The sequence below is a fragment of the Vipera ursinii genome, assembly GCF_947247035.1.
Source record: "Vipera ursinii genome assembly, chromosome: Z".
Lineage (NCBI taxonomy): Eukaryota > Metazoa > Chordata > Lepidosauria > Squamata > Viperidae > Vipera > Vipera ursinii.
In genome coordinates, this window is record NC_139517.1 from 39698679 (window position 1) to 39705458 (window position 6780).

Genomic DNA, 6780 nt, shown 5'->3' on the forward strand with positions numbered 1-6780 from the left:
AGGGTGATACAACAATCATCATTTTGGGTATGAGTCATAAACCCATTTTTTCAGCCCTTCATAATGTCAAATGATCTCTGAACAAATGGTTATAAATCAAAGGTTATCTGTAGGAGGAGTTCACCATTATCTTCTTCCAGGATATTTTCTGGTCTTCTTAGTCTAACTTACAGTTCTGGGTTTTTCTTTTTTTTAAAAATATCTTTATTAAATTTATTATTTAAAAACATTGGACACGGTACAAACGGACTGACATACCTTCTTGTCTACAATATTCATATATATATATATACATAAAATACACTTAAATACACTTAAGATACAAATCAATTAAATATAATACAATACTTACGACAATCAACCAATCTGTAAGATCTAATAGAGACCTTCCTTTTGTTCCCGCCAAAGATAAAATTTATTCCAAACTTTGTAGTAACCTGATTGGTCTTTTTAATTTCCAAAGTTAATTTATCCATTTCTGCGCATTCCCAAATTTTCCTTATTACCTCATTTTCTACTGGGATTTCACTCCTTTTCCAATTCTGAGCAAATGACATACCTAATAACATACCTAATAAAAATGGTTCCAGTTTAAAATCTACATGTTTTCTTAACATGCTTTCTAGCCAGAACCGTATTTTTGTCCAAAATTTTTTTGCTTTAGGGCATGTCCACCAAAGATGGTAATATATGCTTGGTTTTTTATTATACTTCCAATAGTTACTAGACATGTTTTTAAATATTTTTGCTAATCTCGCAGGTGGTAAAATTTATATAAATTTTCTTTATAAGCAGTTTCCATTGTCAATTTATAGTTTCTTTCCCAAAGATTTTGCCATTTTTCTAATTCTATATTGTGCCCAAAATTTTTTGCCCATGTTATCATTGTTTCTTTCAGTTGTTCATCTTCCATTTTTAAATTTAATAAAAAATTGTAGTTTCTTAATCAGCCTAATGACCACGATTCACTTAACAACTCTAGTGATTTGCTTAACAAACATGGCAAAAAGGTAAAAAATGGGGAATCACTCATTTAATTGCTTTGTTTTAGGGCTCAATTTTGATCATAAAGATTACCAGTACAGAGTAATTAAAAATTATAACATATTCTCACACAAGATTGTAAAAAAGTTTAAAATTAAATAACAAATGTACTTAGTTACAAATAATAAACTTAGATATTTCAAAACATCTGGAATAACCAGTTGGGCTATTGTAAATTGAAGGTACAACTTTCCCAGCCTCAGAAGAACAAACCAAACTGGTTCTTTAGCTTAATCAATTAAGGAGTGTCAGAGTGAAGTAAACTTTCTTTTGTGATCAGATATAATGTCATATTCACAACTGCTGAAAAGTTGTCCTTGTGTCTTTGATAGTTGCACCCATAACATGGTAATTTTGTGAGAGCTTCCTAGATATAGGGGAGGCTCTTTATGCACTTGGCACATATACAACTGGTGTTTATTAACAGATTCACACACGTGGACATCTCTTGATTTCTTCATTCTTTATTGCAATCTACACAAAAATCTATTCTAGATAAACAATAAAAATCAGAAGACTAATTTCTTGTCACAGTCATCTATGGTCATGTGGATTTTTGTAACCCAAGTTTGCCCTATTAATAACTTGTAGTGAAAGTGATTTTCAATTTTTCTTCTTTCAAATTTTGAGAATACTTTTTCGCAATAGTTATCTTGCCATATCTTTTGTTTCGCTTGTGATAACTGTAATATACCGCATCTTTTCCTTACACTGATCTTACAATAACTGTATCTCCTCCAGATCAAATCTGTCACACAGACATTCTCATTTAATTTGTATGTTTGACACTGTTAATTCATTGGCCTTTCATAATTGCATCTACTGCATTCCCCTATCTTCTATTGTTTTTATAGACTAAATTTTACCCCGATGTTTTATCATTAATGATATCTAGATATTGAGACTACATTTTGTTGCTTGAAGCAAGTGTTGACAATGAACAACACATTTAGTTCAAAATCTTTATTAAACTATCTCCTTCTATATTACATTTATATTACATTACATATGTAGAAACTAAATCATACATCCCAGGTTCTATCTTTTCTCCAGTCTTCTACCATTTTGCATTCCAATCTCCCATTAGATATTAATATTTTTCACTTTTTGCTCAATGTCTTAAAATTGTAAAGGGTGCTATAGTTGTCCATGCTTCAAACATACTTCATAAGAACTGCTTCAGATTTTGTATAAGCACAAGCCTAACTCTTTGCTATTCATTAAAACATCTTTTTCATGCTGAAAAGATGGCTCATGTGTTTGTTTAAGGAATGTCAGACAAGTATTGTGCTCTCATGAGGTCCAAATAACTTCTTTCGAACCATTTTAAAGTATGCACATTTCTAATGTATGCATCCAGTTGTATAAAATTGTTATCAATGGATAGATAGCCACTAACAGATATTATTATCCTGTGATACCAAAAGATATAGCTAGCATTGTTATTTCTGACTATCATTGTCTTGTTATTTCTTTGTCTATCTCATGCACTAAATAGCATAGCAGGTAATATCCAAATTAAAATGGCCCATTCCTAAATTCATTTATAAACCTTCAATGTATTATGTTTAATCTCTGTTTTGATTACCATTTTTTTCCTGATTCAGGCATTCTGTTATTCAACTTTATGCATCCTTAAGAAATGAAGATTACAACAGGATGGTTTAATGGTGGCTTGACTTAGTGTAAGCTGCTGCTATTGCTTTGGGCAAATTGAGGAAGGGTGTGCAGTCACATATGTCAGAGTGAACTTCTAAAAGAGGCCAAATGAGGATTGATAAGAGTGGGGGAGGAAGGGAAGGCAGGATGTTGTTTGGCAGAAGAGATTCCTCATTATACTCTTCCTGTATTTTTACATCAGGACTACAAGGACAGACATATACAAGTTGATACTTGAATGTTCATCACAAAAACTATAAATAAACAATAAATGAATTAAATTAAAAAATCTAAATTAGGCATTTTGAAAAACCAGTGGGAGGAACAAGGAAGTGTCATAAGAGTATTTCAAAAGAAAGGTAGCACAAACAATTCATCAAATTTAATTTAGTTAATTGTTTCAGATTTAAAAATCACTCCTACCATCTGATAAGCATAATCACTAGTTTTAAAAAGAAAGTGAGGCAAGGCCAAAGTCAAGAACACACAATACATTTAAAAAGCAAATGTAGGACTTTCAGCTTTTTGGACACCTCCTGCTTCTCTCTTAATTTCAGTTTTAGCTCTGAGTATATTTATTCTTATTAGTATTAATTATGGTTGCCCACTCCAAGGCTCTGGACAGCTTCCACCATCAAAATATACAATTATAATGATTTAAAACATGACAACAAAACATAGCCCAGACCAGAACGCAACCATAACAATGAAAAATATGACAGAACCTCTGCAAACACAGTAAAACCAGGCCTGGGAACAAAAACAGATCTTAAGGAGAGTAGACAACTCCAGGAGAGTAGACACCTATTCCAGGGGGCGGGGCTGCCATACAGTTACTCACATGCTATACTAATTAACCATAATACAACAGAATCCTATGTATGGTTATTGAGATGGAAGACCAGTCTAGGGCTTCACTGCCTGGTTAGGAATGCAGCCTTGATAAACAGCACTGTATATTAAAAGCATTGCTAGTTCAAACCAAGAGTCATTTAATTCAATGTTCTGTTGTGCAAAGTGGTCAAATGGATATCTCCTGGAAGTTTGTAAGAATAAAATTATCATGATTTGCTTTAGTTTTTTTCCTTGTTCTTGTTGCTCTCAGGGTTTGCTTTAGGCATTTCGTTTCCCAATTAGGTACTGTAATGTCATATGATATGTGAAAGTTACTTGGTATACTAGTAGAAGAAATGTATATTTATTTTTTAATTTGGGACTAGAATAAATATTTCCTAAACATCCAATTCTAAAAATATGTATGCACATATTTGAACTACACACCAATTAATATTGCCGGCGGATAACACCCAGGGGGAGAGCCTTCTCAGTGGGTGCGCCTGCCCTCTGGAACCAGCTGCCCGTGGAACTCAGGACTGCCCCTGACCTCCGTTCATTCCGCCAGGACCTGAAGACCTGGCTCTTCGAGCTCTCTGGCCCAGGCTGAGAATTTTAATTTTAATTGGGGTTTTTACTTTTTTTTCAGGGATTGATGTAATTTTTTAAATTGTTTTTAACTTTTGTATTTCTTGTTTTAAATACCCTGTAAGCCGCCCTGAGTCCTTCGGGAAAGGGCGGTATATAAATCTAATAAAATAAATAAATAAATATTGGTAGTTGATATATGTTGTGCTGCCACCATGTGGTTGTTTTGAGGAAATTAACAGCATGCTAACTCAGAGCCAGCCCCTCCCTATTCTGTCCCTATGTTATGACATATTTCCTCCTTCTCCTGACTCTGTGCCTTCACCCCTCCCCTTTCTGGGACGGACTTCCTCCTTCTTCTTGTTCCTTTGTGTTTCATCTCCTCCTCCATAACCGGCTGATACACGTGCAGACACTGTGAGTCGTTACTGTCATTTGACCTTGAAAATACCATCTATGCATCATCTACCTCACCTTGTTTTGCTGTACTCTTCTCTGCATGCAAATAAAGGTCCTTCTGGATGATAAAAGGTACTTTCATGAGTTCTGCTATTTGGGAAAGGCTGTTAACAGTGATAGTATCCGCTTATACAGGCCAGCACAGGGGTCTTAGCAAGGGGATAAATCATTAAACGACAGTCTGATCCAGAATAGTCAAAAGACAGTTTGAATTCCTACTGCCTGCAATCCATATGAGTGTGTGTAATCTGCAAGCAAGCTCAGTGCAAATCCACCATCTTGTGAAAGCACAAGCTTAATAAGCATTTCCTGTGCAAAGCTGAAAACTGTTTCTGTACATTGGACTTTGTTATAAACCCTATCTAAGCTACAGTTCATCTGCTTAAAGAGACAGAGACCCCAGAACTGCAAAGGCCTGCACCTCTTCAACACCACAACACAAGTGCGCCATCTTCTGTACTTCCTACGAACAACGCTGTCGTGACTCACCACACAGAGACCCCAGAATTGCAAAAGCCTGCACCTCTTCAACACCACAACACAAGTGCGCCAACACTTCAAACTGCATCACCTCTCACCAATGACAACATAACTTCCAGCAATAAACAACAGTTGAATCGACAGCCAGCACAAGCCTTAGGGACTATACCACAGCTAGATGCTCTTGCAACGTCATTCTATCCTGGCATACCTCACCCTTATTCACCAGAGAACCTTCATGCCCAAGGGGTCCCACAAGTTTCTTTGGCATCAAGGAGTGAGAGATCAGACCATTCTGACTGTGCCAGACACATGACTCATCAAGAGCTCATCACCACTAGCCTCTCAAGGTTTGATGACTGTCCAGAGAACTACAGATCCTGGAGATCAACCTTCAAAGCTTTTATTGCTGATCTCAACCTTACCGCCAAGGAGGAACTCGATCTACTCATAAAGTGGCTGGGGCCAGAATCTGCAGATCGTGTTAAAAGACTGAGATCAGTACATGTTGACTCTCCAGACGCAGATCTCGCTGCTGCATGGGCAAGACTTGAACAAGCCTTCGGAAGCCTAGAAGCATTAGAGAATGCTCTATTCAAAAGACTACAAAACTTTCCGAAGATAGGCAACAAAGACAATCACAAGCTCCAGGAACTAAGTGATCTCCTCATAGAGATAGAATTGGCAAAAACAGACCCATGTCTACCTGGTCTAAGCTACCTGGACACCTCCCATGGTGTCAATACAGTGGTGTCAAAACTGCCATATGGCCTGCAGGAGAAATGGACACAGCAAGGCTCAGATTACAAAGGACGCCATGGTGTTTCTTTTCCCTCATTCTCATATTTTTGCAGGTTCATCAGCCACCAAGCCTGGATAAGAAATGATCCCAGCTTCAACTTCGGTGAATCCAATGTGCCTGCTCCATCATCATCACCAAGGTATGTTAACACAGCAGCTCAACACAGAGACTTACGTAGAGCTGTGTTTACAAAAAAACCCGGACTTCTCACCTCCTGTACCATCTCCTCCTCAACAGAGTGGTTCAGGTGGTGGAGATGAAAATCCTAATCGCCAGTGCCCTATTCACAAAAAACCTCACCCTCTTAGGAAATGTCGTGAGCTTAGAGCAAAGACTGTACAAGAGCAGAAAGAGGTTCTCCAAAAACTTGGAATATGCTACAGGTGCTGTGCTTCATATAACCATTTTGCTAAAGATTGTAAAGCCTCTGTCAAGTGCACAGAATGCAATAGCGACAAGCACATTACAGCTATGCATCCTGCTCCAATTCTGGGCAATCCACAGCAACCACCTGCATCCAACCCTGCCTCAAATTATGGCGGGGAGCAACATGGCGGGAAGCAACAAAATCATGTTCAGTCACAAATGTCTCATCTTCACCCCAATCTCCAAGTTAGAGACCTTGTTCTGCTCAAGGACCAACAAGCTCAAGAATTGAAAGACCAAAAACTTTCATCAGACCCATCACAGAGCTTGTCTTGCTTTTGCCCCTTGAGGACTGAACTCATCGCCTTTCCTGGTTGGATCCTGACTTCAAGAAGAAAAGTGATTTCAACTTTAATTTAGACTATTTTAGACCTGTAATGGCAATTCTTATTATTGCAATATGTATGCATGTTTATTTCTTATATATTTCAGGCCTTGAAGACAACAAGCAAATCACAATCATGTATTTGCATTTGAATAAATACCCG

General features: G+C 37.1%; 1 long non-coding RNA gene across 1 annotated transcript; it reads left to right on the forward strand.

The window, feature by feature from the left end:
* Window positions 1–4097: 4097 nt before the first annotated feature.
* LOC310649799 lies at window positions 4098–6780 on the forward strand. Its single transcript, XR_014494314.1, has 3 exons — window positions 4098–4656; window positions 5919–6005; window positions 6725–6780. It is a non-coding gene; the product is annotated as an uncharacterized lncRNA (long non-coding RNA).